This window comes from Raphanus sativus, chromosome 7 (genome assembly GCF_000801105.2).
Source record: "Raphanus sativus cultivar WK10039 chromosome 7, ASM80110v3, whole genome shotgun sequence".
NCBI classification, from domain to species: Eukaryota; Viridiplantae; Streptophyta; class Magnoliopsida; order Brassicales; family Brassicaceae; genus Raphanus; species Raphanus sativus.
In genome coordinates this window covers 21,474,102-21,501,542 of record NC_079517.1, presented here as the reverse complement: position 1 = coordinate 21,501,542, position 27,441 = coordinate 21,474,102, and the positions used below count along the sequence as shown (strand labels likewise).

At 36.6% G+C, this 27,441-nt stretch overlaps 1 long non-coding RNA gene across 1 annotated transcript; it reads right to left on the bottom strand.

Annotated features, from left to right (window-relative positions):
- Positions 1-4,740: 4,740 nt before the first annotated feature.
- LOC130497952 (uncharacterized) lies at positions 4,741-6,161 on the bottom strand. The gene is made up of 3 exons (XR_008936992.1): positions 5,730-6,161; positions 5,238-5,344; positions 4,741-5,117 (listed from the first exon to the last, which is right to left on the bottom strand). It is a non-coding gene; the product is annotated as an uncharacterized LOC130497952 (long non-coding RNA).
- Between the last annotated feature and the right edge of the window lie 21,280 nt (positions 6,162-27,441).

Here is a 27,441-nt window from a genome sequence, read left to right as displayed (position 1 = left end):
TGTCACTCGGATTTTTAGTGTTGTTCATGTACCACGGGAGTGTCATTTCTCCCCCTCATGAACATGCTTATAAATCTTTTAGATGCTTGGAACATTATAGCCTATTGAGTTTCCCTTGTGTACATGTTACACAACGTGAGATTCTATGAGATAACTCTTTTGTGCCTTTTTCGATATTAATCTTTGCATCAATTTTAAAGACCTGGATGGCTAGTCCAGTCATGCCATAAAGTGTATAAAATTTCGTGGTCAACCTATCTGGTTACCTAGGCCTTTTGCTTTTATCATACTGATATTTTAGCATAGTTTAGATCAGTTGGGAGTACAGTCTCGACCATTTTTATGCCTTGGGCAATTTTTACTTTCTTTATAATCTTAAGGAACTTATATTTCCTTTGCCCATTGGTTCAATGTGGAAACCATTCTCTTTTCAAAATTTTATAACTCAAATGGGACTTTTATTTGGGTGAATAATTCATGCCCCTTTTAGGCAATGCCTTTGGTCGGATGATTTTTAATTACTATACTCATTTTCTAAATTTTCATTTGTCATTTATCAATCAAGGAATTATCAAGCCAATCAAGCAAGATAATATAAGACCAGAATCAACTTTTATTATTGCTATAAATTTTATAAATGACAAGCAAATCAAATCAAAACATAAAACATGAAATCAGAATGTCTGAATCTTTGATTCTTTAATCAATGTGTAAGCCAACCTCACAATTTATATTTTCCATACGGCTTCCTCAGATTTTTCTTATATATCATTTTCATCCTCAATGTTTTCAGGAGGTTTCATATCATTGTCTTGTTTCTCAATGTATGTTTACTAAATTTTATCAATCAGTTGATGGTATCTCGAATTTTCTGCTTTCTTTGCTCGGCTGCCAATAGGCATGATAATAAGTCTTTATAGGTCGTGAAACCTTTTAGACTTATGTGATAACAACATATCCTTTGAATGAAATGTGGAATAGTTCATATAAAATAAGTCCTCTTCTGTTACCACTTCAGCACATAGTTTAAAAACTATAGGTGATTCTCATTTGAGCAGAATGATATTTGTCCACGGATTCAAAATCCTAGAACCTGAGAATCTTTCATTCATCTATGGCCTTTTGCCATAATACCATTGAGAATCTGAAGTTTTGTTTTGACCAGAGGTCATAAGGATCCCTAGTATTTTCATACTGCTCTCTCAGATCCTTAGTGAGATGATAGCACATAATTGTTATGGCTTTATTTTTTTTTTCACTTTCAGTTACATAATTACCTTGATTAATACACTGTCTGAGTCCTCTTGACATCAGGACTACTGAAGTGTTCATTTGCCATTTTCAATCAATTATCTCCATAAAGATTTTAGGGTAGTATAATCTGAAGTTTCGAAATTCGACATCTGAAATCACATTATCCAAAACATGTCTTAATTTATGTTAAGTAATCTTTTTAGAAAATTTTATTATTCATATCAATACTTCTTATCACACGCACCAAAGAAAGAAAACTTTTTTTTTTTTTTAATAAGTATTGATGCAAGCAAAATAATCGAAGTTATGATGCAATCTTAGAAAACATTTCTAGATGATCAATGAATCAGAGAAGTTTCCCATAAAATTCTATAAAAAAAATTTCAGAAAAAGAAATTTCTATAAAAGGAAACTTACTAAAAATGGAAACTTTATATTTTCGAAACTTTCTATAAATGGAAACTTTCTATTTTCAAAACTTTCTATAAATAGAAATTTTATATTTTCGAAATTTTCTATCAAACAATCAAGTAGACAATCGAATTTCAAGTTAATCAAAAAATAGGGGTTTTTTTTTTTTTTTTTTTTGATGAAATCGATCAGATTTAGATTTTAAAGGGGATTGATCGATTTCTAGGTTTTATCGATTTGATCATTAAGATCAAAGAGGTTTTGAGATTCAGAAACCATTGTGGTTTTGATTTTAATTGTAAAACAATCTCATATCGAACTTTTGGTTTAAGAGTTTCAATTTACTCATGGAAGGGTTTGGACCTATTAATCTTTGCTAGGGTTTGATTTGGGGTTTTGCAAAATTTTAATGGTCATTCCTTTGTCAATCAACCATGTTCGATTATGAGTTCTTTTAGGTTTCAAAGTTTACCTTTAGAACTTTGAAGTGTAGATTTGGACCACCGAGAGCTGGAACAAGTCGGATCGCGAACTGCATGACCGGAACGGATCATGAGCTGGTCGCGTGTCTTAGGTTGAGCAAAAACCTCTTGTATCTTTAGAAACCTTAATCAAAAATGAATCAAAATAAGTTAGTATAGATAGATGAAGTAAATCGCAGAAAATAACAAAGTATAAAGAGAGGCTGCGGTTTAGGCTTTTGATTAGGGTTTTAGGGTAGTTGACGGCGCGGGTTGGAACGGAGTTTGAGGGCGCGTTTGATATCGGATTGATACGAGGTTTGCGGCGATGGATTCTTCACGTCAAGAGCTTCAATTTGATATATTACACGTCGTCTGGATCCTTACGGTTTGAGAGAACGAACGGTTTGAAGTCGTCGAATGAATTTTAGAATTTCAGGGTTTTAGGTCACTTGACGGCACGTCTTAGAATAGAGCGTGAGGGCGCGTCCGGAGTCAGATAGAGGCGCGGCCGACGGCGTTAGATTCGCCTCGTCAAGAGCTTTAATTTGATATATTACTCGTCGTCTGGTTCCTCATGGTTGAAGAGATCGATCGATTTGAAGTTGTGCCGAAATTAGGGTTTTTAGGGTTACTGGCGGCGCGTATTGAAACAGAGCGTGAGGGAGCGTCTGAGATCAGATTGACACGAGGTTTACGGCGTTGGTTTGGTTTCGTCGAGAGCTTCGATTTGATATGTGGCTCGTCGTCTGGATCTTTACGGTTGGAGAGATAGAGATATTTTAAGATGCGCTGTTTTTAGGGTTTTTGGGTAGCTCGGGTTTTAGAGAATGTATCGTGCTGATAACGTGTTGTAAAACTAAGTGGGGAAACTTGTTTTTATTATTAATCTCGACCAGGGGTCTTACATATATATATACATCAGGTCGTGTTTATCCTAAGTGGATAAGTACAACAGTCGATAAGCATTATCTCCTGCGGTCGGTACGGTCCTGGTCGGTCCGGTTATGTCGATCACAATCTGGTACATAACAATTTTATTGTTATATGAAGATTTTGGTTTTAAAATTTTTGATAGATATCATTTCAGTAATTATAATCATATTTTGACTAATTTTTATATAACAATTTAGTTATTCATTTAAATTTTATAAAACTAATGATATAAAATTAACAAAATGATTAGTGAATTCATGGTTTGGAATATAGTGTTTTGAGGTATGTAGTTTAGGGTTTTAAATTTAGGGTGTAGATTTAAGATATAGTCTTTGGTGTTTATAGTTTAAATTTGAGATTATATTTTTAGGGACTAGGGTTAAGATTTAGGAATAAGTATTCAATTTTCATAGTTTGTATAATTTCATTATTTAGTATAAAACAAGCGTTATAAATTTAAAATGTTATGATTTAATATCTGTTATATAGAATTTGGAATATGATATAAGATTTGGAGTTATAAGTAGGGTTTGTATTATAATGTTTAAAGTTCAATATTTCTGTATGATATATAATTTGAGTGTTTAGATTAAAATGTTTAAAGTAGAAGATTTATGTATAAAACGGAATTTAAGATATATGGTTTGAGATATGTAGTTAGGGTTTAGGGCATGTTTAGGGTTTAGAATTTGATGTAAAAAAATGTTTTTTTGTTTTTTCTAATTTATTATTAGTGTTGGATTTTTTATCATATTAATTTTAAAGGTTTAAGTTTAAATTTTGGATTTAAAAATCTGAAAGTATTTTATTTAGTATATCATTTAAGTTTAAACTAGATTTTGATCCGCGCTTTGGAAGCGCGGAATATTTTACGATGAAAAATTTCATTAATAATTTAACAAATATTTTGGTAATTTTTAAAGAGTGTGTATTTAAAATATTTTTGCATTTAAATCAGTGTTTTTAAATTCAACCCGATTGTGATTATACCGGTTAATCCGGAGATCTGACAATTCAATTTAGGCTTTTAAAATATACATATTAAAAAAATCACTAAAACCCGAAACTAACCGATTGAATTGATAGATGACCGATATGTAATCTAATTGGATTTAAATTGTAATAGTTTCATAATTTGTAATCTTATAATCGAAATTTTAAAGTTCATTATTTTGCAATTTATGAAATTATAACGTTTCTACAAAATTTTAAAGAGAAAATGATATATATAAAATAACTAAGATTAATTATTGTATTGTTTGGAAACATTGATAGTAGTATAAAAATATATTGTTTGGAAACATTGATAGTAGTATAAAGAAATAAGTATATTGTTTGAAAACATGGATAGTAGTATAAATAAAAGAATATTAGTGATTTAATGTAGGTTTAACTATAAAGTATAAAGGTGTATTTAATTTAAAAACTTACAAAATAAATGTTAGGTCCAACAGAATGTTTCTGTTTTAATAAGATAGATTTTAGAGTTTAGGGTATTAGATTTAGGGTATTAGATAGATCTAGGTTGCATTAGTATATTTACATTGAACTGTATTTTCATAGAAAATTTTAAAGTTTAAATTTTATGATTATAATTAGGGGTTAAAAATATAAATAGGGTTTAGGGGTTAAAAATAAATCTATCTAGTCACTTTGTTAAAATTATATATCCCTAAAATTATAAAATAGAAATGATAACTTAATTTTTAAACATAAATTATCCAAAAAATACATTTAACCTTTTTATTGCATAAATTATCTAAAAATACATAAAAAGTACTATTACATTAACCAAAACAAGCCTTATATGACATCAATGTTTTCACAAAATATCTAACTGCTAACGCCTCTCGTTGCAGAAGCTCAAGTCTCGCTTCAATGCATACCCTGGACAAATATGGATTGTTCAAGCACCACATAACCCCACTTTCTCACACAAGGAAAAGGCAAACCACCAAACAGAACGTGAGTAATAATCCAAGAAGCACTACAAGCACTGGTGTGTCGTTTCAGCACCAGCTGATCATCTCTAGGCACACCCTTCTCTGCCTCGACCTGTAAAAACAGTTATTACCACTTGCCAAGTTCCTAATCAAATGATTCAAAAGCTAATGCATTTAAAGATCTAAGCTTTAAAAGGTAAAATGTTAAAAAGAGTCAGGACTCAATACTGACCCGGCTGACTTGGATGTTTCAAGTTCCAGTCCCACTCAGTGTTTCCAGCCATTGAAGCTGCCAGTCACCTCCACAACATTACCATTGTTACAATATTCAATATAGACCTGAAGAAAAAAAAAACAACTTTTAATTATGTTAAGTATATCATGAACGCCCACCAAACTCATGACAAAGCTATAGATTCCTGCAACTTATCCTCATGAATCGTGTGATTATATCAAAAGAGCAGATCAAAGATTCAATCTTTACTCTGAAATTGGACTTGCTGCTATCAAACAAAGCTTACTTTGGTAACAAAAAACGCAGACATTGACGACCTCTAGAGTCCATGAATCAAAGAAAGCTTACTTTGTTAACAGAAAACTCATACCGACGAAGAAGAAGCGACAGAACTTGAGAAAGACGCAGAAGCAGCGATGGAGAAATATAGATGAGATTGGATTCAACAGAGACAGAGAGAGAGAGAAAGAGAGGCGGAGGAAGTTTTACCGTCTACAGGTTCGTCACTTGCCCCGATTAGCTTTATCTATTTAAACCCATACTTCTCGTCTTCTGAGACCCGGATAGCATTAGTGTTCTCTTCTTCCGCCATTGAAGAGTAGCAGGTCTTCTTCCCCTCCAACATCTAGGGTTTCGCAGAAACAGAGAGAATAGATAGGGTTAGGATTGTCGGATAGAAGCGTCACTGGATTGAGAACGGAAGAGGTGGGGAAACTCGCCGGAGTTGTGCCGAGTCTGGATTTGAGATCAATTGATTGAGTGAAACGAACTGAATGATGAATGATGAATGATGAATGATTTTTTGTAGACAAGCCTCGATGAATGATTTTTTTTTGTTGGAAGGAAGAAAGCGCTTAGCAAAAAAAAACAATTTTCCCAAAAACAAATAAATTTAATGTCAAAACCAAAATTTTGGTAAGTGTTGGCGGTTTCTAAGTGTTACCTAAAAAAATGGTTCTAAAATGTGTTTTTGATTTCCCGCTTAATGAAAATTCTGGATAGCGTCGATTAAATGCTACGATAGAGTTAAGATCTGGTTTTTGACACTTTTAATAGCAATTGGTGAGTTCGTGCTACCGCGAACTGCTACCAATACTCATATTTCTTGTAGTGAAACATACCCTAAAATCGAAAAATATTTACATAACCCAGCTGTATCGGTTAATATAGCTGTATCGGTCAATATAACTCAGGCATACCTCAAACCTTTGTTCTAAAACGCGTCCGATTCGGACGATTACGCGGCGGATAAACGTGAATCGGCTGGGAACCGTGGCGATTTCACATTGTTTGGTGAAGAAATCGGATTCAACAAAAAAAAATCTTTTCTAAAGTTTTGAGTATTTAAAATCGATAGAAAAGAACATATTTATGAATCTGATGCATAAACAAGAAGAAAATACATAGATTTCGAGGTTTTTGACATGTATAATGGCTGGCGGCGACCAAAAAAAGTGTTGAATTCCTAAGAATCATAAGGAAGATGATGACATAATTACAATTATGCCACTCATCTAAAAAACAATTAAAAAGACCAAAAAACGTGTTGTTTAACTTGAACTTGGGCTGTTTCAATCTAAAACAAGCCCAACCACCAAACTGCATCAATTACAATAATTTGGTTACTGAAAGCTCACTAATATAAAATCTATATTATGTATTTTTTTTTTAAAACCTGTATTATACATAAAAATTGGTATTGTACGTATAAAAATACAAAAATTCCTCTCCGCGTACTTCCCGATTTTTTCCTTTTTTTTAATAAATCGCTAGGCCCAGGTGCACCGCACGCGTAGCGCCTAACGAGTTTTTGAACAAGGCCTCAAACATACCCTAAAAAAATACATAACTCAGCCATACCGGTTGATATAACTCAGCCATGTCAGTTAATATACCTCAGTCATACCTCAAACATGCCCTAAAATATAAAATGTAATGGATATACATTAATCAACTGAATGTGTTTACTTTATTGATTTTGAAGGGTATATACAATCAAATTAATGTGTCTACTTTATTGAATTTTGAGTTTAGAATCGATTAAAACTATTGAGGTATATGTTGTCTTACAATTAGGTAAAGGGTTTCTTGGTTAAAACATTACATTTAATATAGAGAAGTTGTGAGCCTAATTCAATCTAAATAAATTATATACAATATACTTTTAACTGAATTTATGTTATTTATTATATTTTACTAGTGGTACTTTTAACCTAATTCATAATCCTAAATACTAAATCCTAAACCCTAAATAATTAACTCTAAACCCTAAACCATATACAATGTATTTTCAACTGAATTTGTGTTCTTTATTATATTCACTATTATATTCACCCTAATTCCTAAATACTAAACCCTAAACCCTAAATAGTTAACCCTAAACCCTAAACCTCAAATAATAAGTCAGCCGTGAATGTTTAATAACTCAGCCGTAAAGAGAATTATAATAACGACGTTTTGTATTATGGGTGGGAAAAAAGATCTTACTTTCAACTCATTAGTTTTTGAGAAATTTTATCTCACCACCTTTGACGTTCTATATATAGACCCATTCTCAAACTTTTTATGGACATATTCGAAATAATATCTCTCAACATTTAGTCACCTACAAAAATGTATTGATTTTCCTTGGTTGGTCATTAAAACTTGCCAGCAGTGTGAATGCTATTCTAAGTTCTCTAGATCGGGAGAACCTCCACGTTCTAAACCCTGGCCATGGTGTCTACGTGACAAAACCTCTGTTACGTGCTTTAGTTTTTTTACATGATCTTTCGCAGGCGATCCCACATATTCTTCGACAAGGATGGGTTCATGAGTGGCCGACATATCGGTTTGTTCCCGCTCATTTTAAGGAACGGTGGTTTCTTATACTCGCCTTAAGCATCGATTATGTATCCATATTTCATTAAACAACAACACTAAAATTTGTTTGTCATTTTCTTTTAACGGAGAAACACATGGGAACCAAAGCATAATTTTTTAGTCTGGACACATTTTAATCTGGTGGCCAGAACACTATTTCGATCTCAAATGCAGTGGTTGAAGAGGTGTTGGCGCATGGTGGCGAGAAGCCTGAGTGGATGGTGTTGGACCCAATTTTGGACCTAGACTAAATGGGCTAAGATCAAAGAAGATGGGTGTTGGGGTCGAAATCGGACAAGGCAAAGTTGGCATCCAAATTTCCGTTAAAAAATTATTTACTTAAGAATTTCTAGGTTTCCGAGAAAGAAAAACTTATACGAAAAATCTTGCGGAAAAATCTTGTTTTAAGACAACGATTCCTTAAAATAACGATTTCTTAATCACCGATTTAAGAAATCACGATTTCTTAAAACAACGATTTATTAATCAACGACTTAAGAAATCAACGATTTTTTAATCAACGACTTAAGAAATCAACGATTTTTTAATCAACGATTTAAGAAATCAATGATTTCTTAAATCAACGATACGATGTTATCAAAGGTCCAAACATCCGCAAACAAACATCCTAAAGAGCATCGTAGCCTCGCATTGGTTTCGGACGCTTGGACAATGGATTTCATTTCACGGCACAAACCCGATCGCGATGGCGATCGGGTCACGAACAAGAGCTCGGTTGCTATAGCGATCGGATCACGGAAACACGCTCGGTCGCTATAGCGACTGAGCATTCGTGCATCGATCATTTTCCGAAACGTCTGAAGTCTTCCGAAACGACGATACGACGTAAAACTATGCATTCTCGACTATCCGTATAGCAATTCTACGCAAGCCACGACTAACCATTTCCTGATCTCTCGATCAAATGGGATTCTCCGTTCGGTTTACGATAAAACCACGGAAACTTAACTTTATCGGAGAAATCGTAAAAAACGTCTCAAACCAAAAGACGGCCCAAAGGGTCCTAAACTTGATTCGAGGCCCACTTGCGATTTCTTAAAATCCCATAAATCTTATGACGGTTTATGCTTGGAGGATAAACATCTGTTTCCGTGGATAAATGGAAACTTTCCGCAGATAATCATGAAGATCAGAAAAAATGGAATGTTCCAATTTTTCGACTATGACGGCTTAAGGGCAAAGAGGGGAAGCGTAAACCGACCTTGGAGGGAGTATACAAGGAGTTCAAGGTTAGAGGCATAGAGAGAGACTTTTTCTCAGAGCAAACTTAGCACTTAGAGCATTTAGGCAACTTTCCGTTTTTGTTATTCGAGCTGCGACTCAATTAGGTTTAGCCACCTTCGAGTATTAGAACTAGGGATCTCGCCGACAGCTCTCGTAGCCGAAGCACGTTTCCTTGTTGTTGTTACGCTCAAACGTGGATTCGGAATAAAACCCTTTCTTGCTCTCTTTTTACGATTTTTACTTTATTTCTCGTTTATTGTCGTGTTCTGATTGCTTGATGTGTGGTTTCTCAGCAATCCGGGACCTCTGGGAAATTAGAGTTTTCCTAGTTTCCTAAATTATACAAAATATTGACGGTGCGAATTTCGGTTCCCACAGTTTGGCCTAGAAGGAGGGGGGGGGGTACGGATCAATCTTACTCACGACCAGCTCACGCTCAACCAGACCTGACTATCGATGACCCAGCGAACTTGCAAACTCCTCTCAACGGAGCAACCAAGGACGCTTTGAACACTCCAGCAGCGGATGTTTCCGCAGCCAACGCACCTGCTAACGCCGCGTCGTTCGACGAGTTCAAGAAGCTGATTTCCGCCTACGAAAAGAGGTCGGAAGAGCAGGATAAACTCGTGGGAACCCTAACCAAACATGTTCAAACCCTAACAGCAAGGACCCGCGCAGTCCTCCCTCGCGGAGCTACGAAACTCCGCAGAAGGAGACTCGAGTTTGCGACCCCACACGATAAGCCTGGAACTTCGCAGGAACGTCCTTCCGGACAAAACACTAGCGAAACATCCCCTGTCGAGAAAGGCAACTCAGAAAACCCTCCGCCGTCCGAAAAGGACACCGAGGTGGATGAAGTCGAACGCATCGATTTGGCGCCCAGCGATGACTCCAAGGAGGATCCGACGTCCATCCAAGAAGAACCCGCAGCCGTTCGGCTCGGGAGAATTCTCCGTTCAACAAGGCCATGACGGAAGAAGAGGAAAACCTCTATTGGGTCGACCAGGAGAACTTGCCGAAAGGCAAACCGATATCACTCGCCGCGAACGCCGACAAGCTCGAAAAAACGCTGGAGAGAATCCGGTATCCGCGATCTCCGTGATTACATCACCAAGACCACCGCGGAAGTCAGGGCCGTAAAATCGCAGATCCACAACGCCACGAGCGCTGCCCTAGAGATCGATAGGTGTTGAGGTCAAAAACGGTCACAACAAAATTAACGTTCGAAAATATTCCCCGAAAAAAAAAATTCTCGTAAAAATTACTTAAACTAATTTTTACGATAAAATTCTTGAATAGATTTGTCCGCAGCGTCGAAACAAGCTCTAATGGTTCGTGTTGACGGCGAAGTTAGTATCAAAACATTCAATAAAAATATACGTCCTAAGAATTTCTACGTTTTCAAGAAAGGAAAACTTATACAAAAAACTTATACGAAAAACTCGCGGGAAAATCTTGTTTAAGAAAATCAACGATTTCTTAACTCAACGATTTCTTAAATCAACGATTTCTTAAAAAATCGTCTCCTTGCAAAAGGTTCCGCGACTAAACGACGTTCTCGTTAAAACACGAGCATCGGAGGTAACAAAAGATCGTTAGACCACGACGAAGCCCGGTCGCTATAGCGACCGGGCAACCAGACCTGTCTCAGTGAGGGTTTCGATTTGATATCTTGATCGTTTTCTGGGTCGTCACGGTATGAGAGAACAGCCTCTTTGAAGTTCAAAGGCAGATTCCTTTGCATTCGGCCTGTCCAAACCTAGATCAATTCCCGTGACTTCCGTATACTTTTGTATGGTCGTGTCATCCCAGCTACGGACATAGTGTCTCTCGGTTCGTCTCGATTGAAGTTATCATCGAAGTTTTACGACTAAAACTGAGAAGGTTATTTTTCTCGTAAAGTGTATCGTGTAAAACAAGAACGATCGACTTGAACATCGATTCTTTAAGCTATACGATTTGTTTTGCGGAGAAAGACAATCTTTCCGAGAAATCGTATAAACGTTCAAAGGCTTGAAACATGCCCACGTACTCACCTACGATTTTAAGGGTTCAGGCCCAACGAAGCTATGACAGTTTATTTTATTTCCCGAAAATAAGATAAATGTCAAGTTTCCGAGGATAAATGTAAAGTTTTCAGATAAACATGAAGATCGACGAAAATGGAAAAAGCCCGATTTGCGACAGATCAGGCCCAAAGAGAGGATAGACCGACCTATGAGGAGTATATAAAGAAACTTGGGGCAAAGAGCAATGGGATATAAAAAAAATGGGAGAGAGAGAGAGCAGATCCGAGATCATAGACTTAGAGAACTTAGAACATAGGTGGTTAGACTAGCGAGGCAGAACCTAGAACGTCTGTCCGTATCTTGTTCTATTTTCATCTTCTCCGCAGACTTCCGTTCCTCTCGGAGGGATCTAACGATTCTTTTACTTAGAGTTCCGCACATAGAAACCCTAGGCATTATTCTCGACATGCCAGTTTCTATGACCAACGCTCATACTAGACGAACTCCGCCAGGCAGTTCCATCTCTTGTTCAATCCTTTCTAACTGAACTATCCGACTTGATCCTCGAAAGGGGTACGTAGGCAGCCTTTCATAAGGTCCAGTTGATAGAACCAAAATCGAGCACCGTCCTTTTTGGTTGATGGACATAGCCCAAGATGGGGATCATGTCGACCAGCTTGATCCAACCGAGATTTTTCCATCAGATCGTGACACTACTTTGGAGCTAGATGAGCTGAGTGAGATAAGTGAAACTACTATGAAGCTGGATGAGCTAAGTGACACTAACTTGGAGCTGAATGAGCTAAATGACACTGAAGAAGGAGCTGGTTTAGCTGCTGGGCGAAATAAGCCTTTTTCAGCCCACCGAAAAATTCATAACAAATTCAATTTGGGTCCGTTTTACACCAAATTCGACCAGGCCTTTCCTGATGGTCTCCTGCCCATTTGCATCAAGAAATATCAAGAAAATGAGTCAAATTCGTGGCCTGCATTGATTTCTTCAAAGACTAGTCAAAATTCAACTTCTCGGTTTTACAAAAGTCTTTAGTCTTAGTCTTTGTTTGTGTTTTCTATGCTTCTAGTTTTCCACAATTATTTATGTCTTTCTTTGACTCATTCTACTATAAATATGTAATCCATTTCATGAATAAAAGGCAGATCATTTTGGAGTTTATCTTTGTTCTTCTTTTCTCTGAGTGAGAGAGAGTTCTTTAGCTAGTTCATCGGTTTGAACCGGCTTGTTGATTTGGTGGTCAGCCAATCATCTTTGTGTGTTATTTGGTGGTTAGCCAACACACTACAACCGTTCTTAGGTGGTTAGCCTTCGATCGTTGGTATTTCAAGAGTCATTCCGCACCTCTTGACGATCCTATCAATCCATCCCAGTTCCGGAAGTGCCTTCGCCTTCACGGTTCATATCCAACACCCGGCCAAAGCCATCCTCCCGATTTTGGGTCTATCATTTGGTATCAGAGCCACTTTGGCTGGTTTGTTTTCTATCTTCTTTTCACCTTCTCATCTCTTCATCATTTTCTCTTCTTATTTCTTTTTGGATCCGGGCTGTTCCTTTACTCCCTTGTGATCGCCATATAAAAAAAAGAAAAAAAAATCAATAAAAAAACAAAAAAGTAAAAGATTTGGCTTGAATCACTTCTGAAGAGAAATCGAGGGGGAGTGGTGGAAGAGAAAGCCTGCTGGCCGAAGAGAAATCCGGCCTTAGGACAGTTAAGGCGGATCCACACAAAAAAAATCTCTTCATCTTCATTTCTTTTCTTTTTTCCACAAAGTTTGTTTTGGGTTTTGATTGCTGAATTTTGACTGCCTATCATCCTTTGAACCAGTAAAAGAACTCTGAGTGATCACCTAAAAATCGTGAGCTAAACACTTTGAGAGTGTGAGGATTTTTATTTGCTAACGTTTGTTAAGTGTTTCAGGATGTTTGGACTTCTCAAAAAATCAAAACCACTACAAGATGATATCTTCTATCCTTTTAAAACTTTTTCGGAAAAAATAATAATTAATTTTTAGAAATAAGAAACAATTTGCTGCTAATAGGTTTGATTTTGTGCAGAAACAAAGGAAGAGACAAAACATGTCTGATGATGAGAAGAGGGTTAGAAGTGGAGATCGTCCCTTCACCAAAGCCAAGAGAAGCGACCGTGATGTGCTAGATCAGAACGAACTTCAGACTTATGCTAGCTTGGAGAAAATGTTGCATAAGGCAATTCATGCTATCCGACAACTCAAAAGGAAGGGAAACACCAACACTTCTTCAGCACCAAAACAACAATGTAATTTTTCTTTTCTTTCAAATTCTAATTTGAAAACTAATGTGTTGTCTTCTGATAAAAGCAAAGCTGTGAAACCTACAAGCGAAGCTCTTTCTACCAGGTGCTTCAAATGCCATAGGGTCGGTCATTATGTTAACAAGTGCCAAAAACAGAAATCGTTGGTGACCTTGAAGAACGTTGAAACCGAACCAGAAAAGGAAGTATCTTTGTCCATTCAAAAGTCGGACCACATTCATAATGAGCTTTGTATTGATTATAATCCTTTTGCTTATAATCCTTTTCCTTTTAATGATTCAGATTTGAGGATAAATCTTTTTGAAGAGGGAGAGTATGATAGAACCAAAATCGAGCACCGTCCTTTTTGGTTCATGGACATAGCCCAAGATGGGGATCATGTCGACCAGCTTGATCCAACCGAGTTTTTTTCATCAGATCGTGACACTACTTTGGAGCTAGATGAGCTGAGTGAGATAAGTGACACTACTATGAAGCTGGATGAGCTAAGTGACACTAACTTGGAGCTGAATGAGCTAAGTGACACTGAAGAAGGAGCTGGTTTAGCTGCTGGGCGAAATGAGCATTTTTTGGCCCACCAAAAAATTCATAACAAATCCAATTTGGGTCCGTTTTACACCAAATTCGACCAGGCCTTTCCTGATGGTCTCCTGCCCATTTGCATCAAGAAATATCAAGAAAATGAGTCAAATTTGTGGCCTGCATTGATTTCTTCAAAGACTAGTCAAAATTCAACTTCTCGGTTTTACAAAAGTCTTTAGTCTTAGTCTTTGTTTGTGTTTTCTATGCTTCTAGTTTTCTACAATTATTTATGTCTTTCTTTGACTCATTCTACTATAAATATGTAATCTATTTCATGAATAAAAGGCAGATCATTTTGGAGTTTATCTTTGTGTGTTATTTGGTGGTCAGCCAATCATCTTTGTGTATTATTTGGTGGTTAGCCAACACACTACAACCGTTCTTAGGTGGTTAGCCTTCGATCGTTGGTATATCAAGAGTCATTCCACACCTCTTGACGATCCTATCAATCCATCCCAGTTCCGGAAGTGCCTTCGCCTTCACGGTTCATATCCAACACCCGGCCAAAGCCATCCTCCCGATTTTGGGTCTATCACCAGTCCCAAATCCTAACAAAACCTTTTTCATACGATTTCCGTCTTTTGTTATCGAGCTGCTACTCAATTAGGTTTAAGGTTTTGAGACGGCAAGGACTAGAAAAATCGCCGACAGTTCTCGCAGTCAAAGCTTTTACAATCTTTTGTAATCGTCGAAACGCTCTTACGCGGATTCGAAACATATATCTACTTTACGTAAAACCCGTTTTGTTATCTTTTCATATTTTATGTGTCTATTTGGTCACTTGTCGTTGGCTCCGCATAAATCCGGGACCTCTGGGAAATTAGGGTTTTCCTACTTTCCTTATTTATACGATATATTGACGGTGCGAATTTCGGTTCCCACAGTTTGGCGCTAGAAGGAGGGGGGTCACGGATTATTCTTACTCATAGTCACAAAACGCTTGATCAAAAATACATACGCATATATAAAAGACAAACTCGCAGCACTGACTGCCCCTACGGCCAACCCATACGCCAACGCCGTAGTGTTCAACAAAAACGAAAATTTAGTCGCGACCTTCCGTCACAGAAAGAGCACTAAAATGAGCTTGTGATTTTTCCCTCCAAACACAAAGGACAACGATAAAATCTTTCCAACCCCGTGAAATTCTTCTTATTGCCGAGTTGGAGAAATCTCAGCTCATAAGGGTTCGACCAAGACGATTTGTCTGAAAACGTTTTGGAAAAGTAAAACTCACTCCCCCAATAACTGCGGAAAAACCCTTGGTTACTCGCAGAACGTTAAACTCAAAGCCAAGCTCAGTCGCTATAGCGACCAAGCATCGAACCAAACTCGGTCGCTATAGCGACCGAACACCAAGACAAGCTCGGTCTCTATAGCGACCGAGCACCGAGACAAGCTCGGTCGCTATAGCGACCAAGCATCGAACCAAGCTCGGTCGCTATAGCGACCGAGCATCGAACCAAGTTCGGTCGCTATAGCGACCGAGCAATGAGCCAAGCTCGGTCGCTATAGCGACCGAGTACCGAGACGAGTTTGGTCACTGTAGCGAGCCAAGCTTGGTTACTGTAGCAACCCAGCCCCAATATGAGTCCTCCTCTGCATTCTCCTTTGAATCCTCTTCGAAACACTTTTCGTTTCGTCTCAATCGGAGTTTCCGTTGAGATTTTACGACGAAAACAAGTTGGACTCGTCTTGGCTCCCTTTCACTCGCTATAGCGACCGAGATGACATCATCACTCGCTATAGCGACCGTTCAGGCCTCAAAGGAGTCCTCCTTTGTGTTCTCCTTTGATTCCTCTTCAAAATTCTTTTCGTTTCGTCTCAATCTGTGTTTCCGTTGAGATTTTACGACGAAAACAAGTTGGACTCGTCTTGGCTCCCTTTCACTCGCTATAGCGACCGAGATGACATCCACGCTCGCTATAGCAACCTTTCAGGCCCCAAAGGAGTCTTCCTTTGTGTTCTCCTTTGATTCCTCTTCGGAACGCTTTTCGTTTCGTCTCAATCGGAGTTTCCGTTGAGATTTTACGACAAAAACAATTGGGGCTCGTCTCGGCTTGCTGTCACTTGCTGGCGCCGGGCGGCCAGACCGACGTCACGGTCCTGGGCGCCGGGTTGCGAGTCAATCAGCGAGTGCGGCCGATTTCTCGTGAAACCATCCCGACACTAGTCCAATCACGTACTTTGCATCCTCGTTCGAAGCCACGTAGTGCAAATTCTAAAAACCGTGAGTCTAAAACCTCGATCAGAACGACCGGGAAGTTACGGAAAAAACTCGTAAGGTCCGGCTAACAAATGGATTGCAATTCATCGTATAAAACGATTACGGTTATTCTAAAACACCAATCATCTTAACTATACGAGGAATTGAGATTCATTCGGAAGACCGATACCATTACCGTACTTCTTCCAAACAACTCTTCCGAGCAACTCCCGTTGTGAATGTGGTTTGTCTCGACTCTGTCCCGACCAGCTCGCCATCCTTCTCAACCAGTTTCGAAAAAATGGAGTGATTTCTATAAAATCACTCGAAACTTAAAACGGTTAACGAAGACTAAACAAAGCCAAAACGAGAGATCATATCCCTCACTGCTAAGTCGTTTTCTGACACCTAAAGTTTTGCTCGTTGCGGATTCTCGACTTTTGTCTACTAAGCTTACTTTCAAAAAACTACTCAAAACTCCTTCGGGTCTATCCTACGGAAACGAGAAAGTTTTTGATTAAGTTTAGCATCAAAATTACGCCTCACCGCAGTTAGGGATTCTGATATTAAAATTTGATAACTTTTTACGAAACACCTTTCGTAAAACAAAACTCGACAATATTTCACGAGACAGCTTTTTATGATTAAACTCGACAACATTTTACGAACCAGCTTCCGTAAAATTAACTCGACAATAGTTTGCAGAATAACTCTCGTAGAATAAAAGCTCGAGAACGTTTTAGGAAACAACTTCCGTAAGATCAAACTCGGCAATATTTTACGAAACATGTAAAGCCAAAAATATTATATCAAACAATAAGATCTGGAACATGACCAGTTTCCTCACAGTCTGACGAACTGAGAGCCTCACACGAGTGACGCCTTGTCCATTGACCCGTCTTTCCAAAACGCCCCTCTTTGTCTGCTTCTCCTCCCTTTGGTTCAACGATTTCGTAAATTACTTCGATGCATAAAACACAATGTGATTTTACCAGATTCTGCCACGTTGAGTCGAACACATCTATTCATAACGTTTGATAGACTTTTCAACAATATACAAAGCGCACCTGGTCAATTTGGTAAAACCAGAGATACGAAGAAACGAGGACGAACTTGGACATTGATATCCCTTCCTCATTCCGATATTCTCGTCATAATTTCATCGAAAACCAATTCATATGAAATTCGGTAAATGACTTTTCGAAGTCCTTTGACGTTGACTCGAAAGTGGCCATTCCTAAACGCATAATAAACTTTCGATAAATTCAGAAGAAAAGAGGATAAGAAGAAGGAATAAGGGGCAATCTCGAATCATCAATGGGACTAAGGTACGTCCGACTAAAACTGCTGTCAAGGTTTTTTTTTTTTTTGGTAGGAAAGGAATGAAAACGTCTTGAAAACTGCCGTAGAATTTAGGGAACTTAGAACCTAGGTGGATAGTCTAGCAAGCTAAGTCTTAGGAATAATTTCCAGTCTTGTTCCATTGTTCCTTGACTTTCCAGTGCTTCGAAAGAACGTTTAACCCGTTTTCTTTCGTAAAATAAAATAACGGATCCAACGGATATCAGTCTTAGATAATTTTTGCTCCATAAGGTTACTGATTCCTGCTTTTACTGCCCTCGGCTATGTCCAAGCAGGAAATGACCCTGCAACCGAATCCGCACATATTATACGACGATCCTTTACCAACAACTTCCCTGGCTATACGGCTGCACCTAGCCTCCATGCCAATCCAAAACTACTGAGTGACCACCGCTCCAACCGCTTAACGGCTAACGGCTAAACGACAATCCACGATTTGTCGTGAAACGCCAAGTGACTATTATGCAAGCAGTTTATCGTATAACCCAGAATCGGAAATCATACGATGAATTCTTCGTAACAAAACTCAGTCCTAACAACCATATAGTTAACGGAATATTTAAACTTATCATCAATCGATTAAGTTTTATACGCTCCGTAAAACGCGGCATAAAAAGAAACACTCGAAACAAAGCTCCTAGAGTTATACGAGTCATTCTTAAAAATTCAAAAACAAATTCCGGAAGGCCAACACTTCACGAAACACAGTGAAGTTAGACGTTTCTCCCTGGTAAATTTACGCGACCCTTCGGTCCAAAATCCTCAATACAATTCGCCAACTACTAAACGGCTACGACAATGTATCCAGTATCCACAAAACGATTATCACATCTAGACACATGTCTCTCATCGCTTACACCTAAAAACGCTCGCTAAAAAATAGCATACGCACCAAGCAACAAAATCAAAATCCGAAGTGACTACTCGGATTCTACCCTTTACACTTGACGAAAGTATAAATCAAATCATAAGCGAAAGCCCATAAATCTTCTTATGGCGTAAGAAAAATAAATTCGCAGCACTGCGAGACGTCGCTTCATGCTCGAATAAACATTTTTCGACCAAAGTTTTGTACGCCTTCTAAACGGCATCATTTCGTTGTTGCTAATCACAACAAACGAACTCTAAACGTCCTAAACAGACAAGCCACCTAAGGGTAGGCTCTCTTACATCCGACAAGGATAACATAGCACGCTATACAAGAAAACTAAAATTTCGTCTAAGCGCTTCGTAAAGGAAGTAGCTTCGATTCGTACCCAGACAAATCATATAAGTCGACAACACTTCGCGGATTTTAAAACGGTACGAGTCAGGTTAAAATCGCAAACAGCCAAAACGAAAGCCGATTTGTCATCGCAAAGCCCTCAGTCCGAGAGTAAACCTAGGTCTTGCCCTAAACCCAGCCTTGTTGGTACTTAACATGTCACAGACATAGTATCAACACCCGATACAAGATCCCAAAACTTGTCTCTTCACTTAAGTCTATCCGTTTCACAAACCTTCGCGTAAATCAGTAAACCGCGAAAAATCTCGCTTTGTACAATCGATGGATACGGTGATCATCAGACGACAACTCACACCTTGTCCCTCTAACTTCGATAAACGGAAGTTCTCTCGATTTATAAAAACCACGATTTTATAGATTTGAGCAAAATATTTTTTACATGCCAAACTTAGCCAAAGTAAACAGCCTCTGAGGCCACTCTTGCGGCCGACAAATGTCCAATATGAAATACCATCGGCAGCAACATGCTCGAAATTCACTACACTACACATAACTAGACGATAAATTCTTGCTGGAAAACAGGTCGTAAATATCTTAAGCTCCAAGACGAACTACGAATGGCTTGATCCCTTTTGACAACGGGTACGTAGGCAGCTTTCATCAAGCGCAGCCCCAAACTTATAAGATTCCACTCTTCTTAGAGTGAACGTACAACTTTCAACGGATATTTTCAACTGTTAATTCCGTCTAACTTGACTAACTTGCCTTATCGCACGCTAGAACATCGCATCTACGATCCACGGTTCTAACGGGCTAGCTGTTGGGGTCAAAAACGGTCACAACGAAATTAACGTTCGAAAATATTTCTCGAAAAAATAATTCTCGTAAAAATTACTTAAACTAATTTTTACGATAAAATTCTTGAATAGATTTGTCCGCAGCGTCGAAACAAGCTCCAATGGTTCGTGTTGACGGCAAAGTTAGTATCAAAACATTCGATAAAAATATACGTCTTAAGAATTTCTACGTTTTCAAGAAAGGAAACCTTATACGAAAAACTTATACGAAAAAACTTGCGGGAAAATCTTGTTTAAGAAAATCAACGATTTCTTAAATCAACGATTTCTTAAATCAATGATTTCTTAAAAAATCGTCTCCTTGCAAAAGGTTTTGCGACTAAACGACGTTCTCGTTAAAACACGATCATCGGAGGTAACAAAAGATAGTTAAACCACGAGGATAGGGGCTTGGCAGTCGCAGGACCATACGAAGCTTGGTCGCTATAGCGACCAAGCTCCATACGAAACCCGGTCGCTATAGCGACCGGGCAACCAGACCCGTCTCGGCGAGGGCTTCGATTTGATATCTTGATCGTTTTCTGGGTCCTCACGGTATGAGAGAACTGCTTCTTTGAAATTCCAAGGCAGATTCCTTTGCGTTCTGCATGTCCAAACCTAGATCAATTCCCGTGACTTCCGTATACTTTCGTATGGTCGTGTCATCCCAGCTACGGACATAGTGTCTCTCAGTTCGTCTCGATTGAAGTTATCATCGAAGTTTTACGACTATAACTGAGAAGGTTGTTTTTCTCGTAAAGTGTATCGTGTAAAACAAGAACGATCGACTTGAACATCGATTCTTTAAGCTATACGATTTGTTTTGCGGAGAAAGACAATCTTTCCAAGAAATCGTATAAACGTTCAAAGGCTTGAAACATGCCCACAGACTCACCTACGATTTTAAAGGTTAAGGCCCAAAGAAGCTATGACGGTTTATTCTATTTCCCGAAAATAAGATAAATGTCAAGTTTCCGAGGATAAATGTAAAGTTTCCTGATAAACATGAGATCGACGAAAATGGAAAAAGCCCGATTCGCGACAGATCTGGCCCAAAGAGAGGATAGACCGACCTATGAGGAGTATATAAAGAAACTTGGGGGCAAAGAGCAATAGGATATAAAAAAATGGGAGAGAGAGAGAGCAGATCCGAGATCCTAGACTTAGAGAACTTAGAACTTAGGTGGTTAGACTAGCGAGGCAGAACCTAGAACGTCTGTCCGTCTCTTGTTCTATTTTCATCTTCTCCGCAGACTTTCGTTCCTCTCGGAAGGATCTAACGATTCTTTTACTTAGAGTTCCGCACATAGAAACCCTAGGCATTATTCTCGACATGCCCGTTTTTATGACCAACGCTCATACTAGACGAACTCCGCCAGGCAGTTCGATCTCTTGTTCAATCATTTCTAACTGAACTACGTCCCACTTGATCCTCGAAAAGAGTACGTAGGCAGCCTTTCATAAGGTTCAGTCCCAAATCCTTTCTAATGATTCTAAATATTGTGAATCATTAGAATCCAAACTATTGCTAAATATTTGCTAACCACTTTTGCTAACCATTTACTTTTTAGAAGCCGAAAATATTTTACAATTAAATTCAAGGATTGTTTCTTTGAAAACTAGGTTACCGCATATTTTTTAGTCTAGGGTTTTAGTAGACCATTATATATAATTTTAATGTTAATGTATAATTTTAAATAACATACTAACCATGTTTATCTATTTTATATATTTATCATCCAAAAAATGTTTTTGCTATATATCTTACTCATAGATCTAATTATATAAATGTTGGATTTTTATATGATATCCAGTATTGGTGATATATTTTAAAATGCAAAAAAGTTTTCTTAATGTAATACAATTACATTTATTACAAACACAAATTAAATTTTGAAATTAAATATATGTGCGGTCACGCAGACCAAGGACTAGTTTATAACTAAAAAAAAAATAAGGAAATGACATGACTTATGACTTTGTAAATACTTGTAAAACAGAAAGGTGCCTAAAAAAGACGTTTTGTTTTAATATTATAGATTAGTCAGGTAACAACATTGTATCTTAATTATTATTGGAGGTGCCAATCAACAGTAAAATTCGCTGACGTTCTAGCAAATCCAATTGATGACTCAACTATGGTGTGGTCTGAAAAATGTGAAGATGAGAAGATTAGGAATCTTTTAACTATATTAATTATTCGTTAACCTAAAGATATTTTTTTAATAATCAACATGCCGGTGAGAGCATAAGCCATATTCGGCCAAAACAATCCTGACATTGCCTCTCTTCCTGAAAAATGTCATGCCACACCCAAGAACTCAGTAGAGAATGCCAAAACCTAATATGTAACCTTCATGTAATTGTGTATATCCAGTTTAAAAAAAATTGACTGCGAACATAAATTATTATCTGATTCCACAAGTAATAAGTAGTTTTTAAGAGAGACTAGCTACATAGATCATTATCCAGTTTCATAATTATCGAACAGCCTAAGTTATTCTAATGTGAGACTAGCAAAATACTTACATAGAGTAACCCAGACCATACAGATGGGGCAATCTCCCAAAATATTGGTGTCTCCACATAATTACTTTACTAGATTTTGATCCGCGCGCCCGCGCGGGTTTTCATTTTCGGTTTAGAATTATATGTTTTTTATAGGTTATGTAATTGGGATATTATATATCTTATATTATATGTTTATCTAAATACCCTAAAAAGTGAATTACATTTCTTGTTTATATCTAAATTGTTTAAAAGATATTTGTTAATCATATAGTTTATATAGTTTGTCAGTGTTATTTAGTTAATTTATAATTAATAATTAGTAAAACAAATATTTGATATGTCTTTATACTCATTCACTTGCATGGATTATTTTGCATAAATATTTATATATAGAAATGCATACGTTCATATAAATTATTAACCATATTTAGTTCTTGATCAAATATAGTTGGACAGATTATATGTAGCTCAAGAAAATTCGAATTATAATTTTTTAATATATGATCATGTTTTAATAATATAGATTAGAATCATGGGGAAATTGGGCTTCGCTTATTCTTCTTTTATGTTTACATAAGGTATGTCTTTTTGTTATACTATATATATATAGTTAGACACAGCTAGGACTGAACGGGAAACTGGTTTGTTTTATTGAGAGTGAAATGGATTAGATAGCTGTGATTTTGTGAATTTAAAATCAATATTAGATTCTAATTAATATTTAGGTTAGATGGATGTTGTTTGGATGATTGTTTTATGAACAACTAAAAAAAAATAACAACATTTGAAATAATTAAACAAATGAAACTGTTTCTTTTTCTAAAAAGAAAACAGATAATAAGAATAAAATGTTCTTAGTTTTGACAATGAATAGAAAATACAAAAACAATGCACGTCGTGTTTGAATCACATCTGAAACCTGCATTGGCAAAAATAAGAAAAAATATTACTGATCTTGTGTATGTTTACCTCACAAAATAGAAAGATTAAAAGTAAATAAAATATTTACCTTGTGATATTTTGAATAAAAGTAAATAAAAATTACTGATCTTGTGATAACACGCCATTTTTTCCAGTGGCAGTTTTCGTTTAACACTTTGAATGTGATTCCTTTTGCATGTAGCATAAATCTTTTCATCCTACAAAATAAGCACAAAATAATATAAGATAGTGATAGCAAGGAACACAAAAAGATGATTGATTATGTTTTGAAACAATTACATCTTCATCGGTTAGAACCATTTGAAGAGTCTCTCCATTTAGTTTTATATGGCTTCAAAGTTTTGACCGGGTTGAAAATTGCATTGGCCATCATTTTCTTGTATTGTTTTTGATCGCAATGTGAATGTGATTCTTTAACTTGTAGCTCGTGGTATGTATAGATACATAGGTGAGAAATCGTTGAGAATTAAATGGCCTAATATTAATTAGAAATATTGTTGATCAAATTGTGTAGATAAGGAATATACTTAATGATTAGAATATTTTGAAAGATTTTTGTGCACATTTTTGGATTGAGTAGTTAAGTAGATTTTAACTTGTCGATATACAGTATTAATTGTAATTAAATGGTACCTATAATTCCGTGATTGTCAAGTGGTTTGTAATTTATTGTAAATGTGAAATATTATATGTAGGGAATTATTATGTTAAGTTAATAATTTTCGGAAAGACTTAAGGAATATAGATTTGATTTCTTAACAGCTTTTAATTGATATTATCCGTTTTAATGTTTTCATAATATGTGCAAATCTTTATAAATCACGAGTTTTCCTAAACAGAAACATCTAATCCGCTGGTTGAACTTCAATTTTTTTAGTAAGGCAAATAGAATAATCTTAAGGGAGTAATTCTTGGATTCACCCCCTAGGGTGAACCTATAGATTCACCAACCAATAGGATTTAGTTATTTTAAATTTGACATCTTTTGAAAAAGGAAACAAAATATTGCCAAATTATATTTGTTTTAAAAATAAAAAATAAAGTAAAAATAATAAAATAATACTAAATGCAAAAAATAAATATTTTTTTTTTAAAAAAATTAATACCACAAAAAACACTAATCTCTAAATGTTAAACCCTAAATCCTTTAGTAAACCTTTGGATAAATTATAAAACTTTGATTTAAAAAACTATATAAAACACAATCAACAAAAAACTATACCCTAAATCCTAATCCTAAACCATAAACCCTTGGTAAACCCTAAACCCTTGGGTAAATCCAAAATTCTTGGATAAATCTTAAAATTTAAGATTTATCCAAAAGTCTAAGATTTAATGTTTGTTGAGAGCGTTAAATTTTTTTTTGAAAATATTTTTTTTAAGATTAAAAAGTTTTGTTTTTGTGATTAGAATAATTTTTATTTATTTTTTATTTTGAAAGTATAATATAATTCGATAATATTTTGTTTTCGTTTTTAAAAGATTTTGAATCTTAAATGACACAATCCTATTGGTTGGTGGGGTGAACCTCTAGGTTCACCCTATGGGATGAACCCAAGAATAAGTCATCTTAAGGTTATTGAAAACAAAAAGAAGCCCATAAAATTGTAGTACAAAAAATGTAGGGCTTATTGCAAAAGTGACTCAAAACTTGAATTCAAACAGAAAACTAACCTTTTCTTTTGACTCATTTTTTTTTTGAGTTTTTAACCCCACATCTGCATTTTATCTACGAAAATGCCATTAACCCTTTTTTTTTTTTTTTTTCGAAAATGGCTTCTTTACTGTCTCAACCTCATTTTCTTCAAGTATTTACAATATTGCCACTGCCATGAATAGTGGGAACAACCTTGTACGAACTGTTTGGAGCTTTTAATGCCCTTTAATGCACGTAAATCTCTTTACACTCTCTCTGTTTCAATTGTTATGAACTAAAAACAACATTTCTTTCACTTTCTCTCCATATTCATCCAAAAAACTGAAGCTTTTGATTCAAAATTGTTTGGAGCCATATTTCTTTCGTTTTGACTTACGGTTGCTTTCGTTTGAGGTTCTGGGTGGTTGGAGAAGACCCTGTGTGCAAACAAAGTCATCTCACCTAGTTGAAGGTACGAATTTGAATTTTTTTCAAAATCTGTTCGCGTAGAAGACTTACAAGTAAGTCATCTGTATGTAGAAGACTTACTGATGAGTCTTCTGGTCAAACGGACGACTTAAACTAAGTCGTCCAGCTTTGTTTGGTGAAAAAAAACAGTCCAGACGACTTATATATAAGTCGTCTACGAGAAACAGGCTAGTTTTGCATTTGACCGAATCGTGTCAGATCTTTGACTATTTCTGGACGACTTATAATTCAGTCGTCTCTCGGAAAGTTAAAATTTCAATATTTTATTAAACTAGACGACTTACGTGTAAGTCGTCTTAGGTTAGTTTTGTAGTTGAAAAATAAAACTTCATAATTTAATTTTTACCAGACGACATAATATAAAGTCGTCCCGTCAGAAGACTTAATTTAAAGTCGTCCGGGGAAAGCAAAGTCGTCCAGAATTTTTCCCAATTAAGTCGTCCAAACCTTGCTTATCCCGGACGACCTTAAATTAAGTCGTCTAGCTGGACGACTTTTAGTTAAGTCGTCTGGAGAAAGTTAAATTTCAAGTTTTATTTTTCAATTACAAAACTAACCTGGGACGACTTACGTGTAAGTCGTCTAGTTTGAATAAAATATTGAAATTTTTACTTTCCAGAGACGACTGATTTATAAGTCGTCCAGAAATAGTCAAAGATCTGACACGATTCGGTCAAATGCAAAACTAGCCCGTTTTTCGTAGACGACTTATATATAAGTCGTCTGAATTTTTTTTTTTAACAAACAAAGCCGGACGACTTAGAATTAAGTCGTCCCTTTTAATTTTCAATTGCAAAAGTGACCTCTTTAGACGACTTACCTTTAAGTCTTCTGGACGACTTAAATCTAAGTCGTCTGCGATAATGTTTGTTGAACTTCTTCATTTTCTCTATGTTTACTAATGTGTTTTATTTTGAATATTTGCAGATGATTTTTAAGTTACATGCAGTGTATGGAGAATGGTTGTTGAGAGATTTCCGTTGGGATTTTGTGGTTGATGATCTCAAAGGAGCAAGATTGTTTTTATTGAATGAAGATTCAACACATGCTGAACTTGTTGCAATGGCTCAAGAAGATTATAACCTGGACATGAGATCAGTGACTGTGGAGATTAGCTACTCATTACCAGCAGAAATGATGATGACTCCAAGCAGTCCTCCCATTCATGTTACAAGTGATAGACAAGTTCGAAACTTGCTCGAGATACTCAAAACGCATAGAGTATGTCTTTGTGTATCAAGCCGCAGCAAGGTGGAAACGGTTTCAGAGAAAAGAGAAGAAGCTGGTGATAATGATGAAGCTGGTGAATGGGAAGAAGATGTTGGTGATAATGATGAAGCTGGTGAATGGGAAGAAGATGTTGGTGATAATGATGAGGCTGATGAATGTTTTGAAGATGTTGGTGATAATGAGTCTGTTGAAGATGAAAATCAAGATGGGGAGGAGGAAAATGGGGAGGAGGAAAATGGGGAGGAGGATGCTGATAACACTATTGTTGGTGAAACGGATCAGAATGGTGGGGATTACAGTCTTTATGGAAAGGTTCTAGATGAGGACGAGGAAGATGATGATAATATTTGTTTTGAAGAAATTGAAAAGACATATGCTAAGACAAATGCTATTGAAGGAGGAAAATCGGATTGTACCAGCATCTATGTCAACCAGAGTTTTGTTAGCAAGGATGCACTGCTTTCAGAGCTGCGGTTGACAGCAGTGAGGGGTAGGTTTTCTTTCAGAATATACAAATCAACAAAAACTCTCCTTGTGGCAATATGTCGGGTTAGCGGTTGTGGATGGAAGATCAGAGCGAGTGTGAAACATGGGTCAAACACGTTTTGGGTAACAAAGTATGTGGAAAAACATTTATGCTCAATTGGAGACCGAATCGCTCAGCGGAGACACTGTACTCCAAAGTATGTTGGTAGTCTTTTCATTGATCGTGTTGGGATCATTGATGGGATAACTCCACAGCATATCACTGATGCAATGA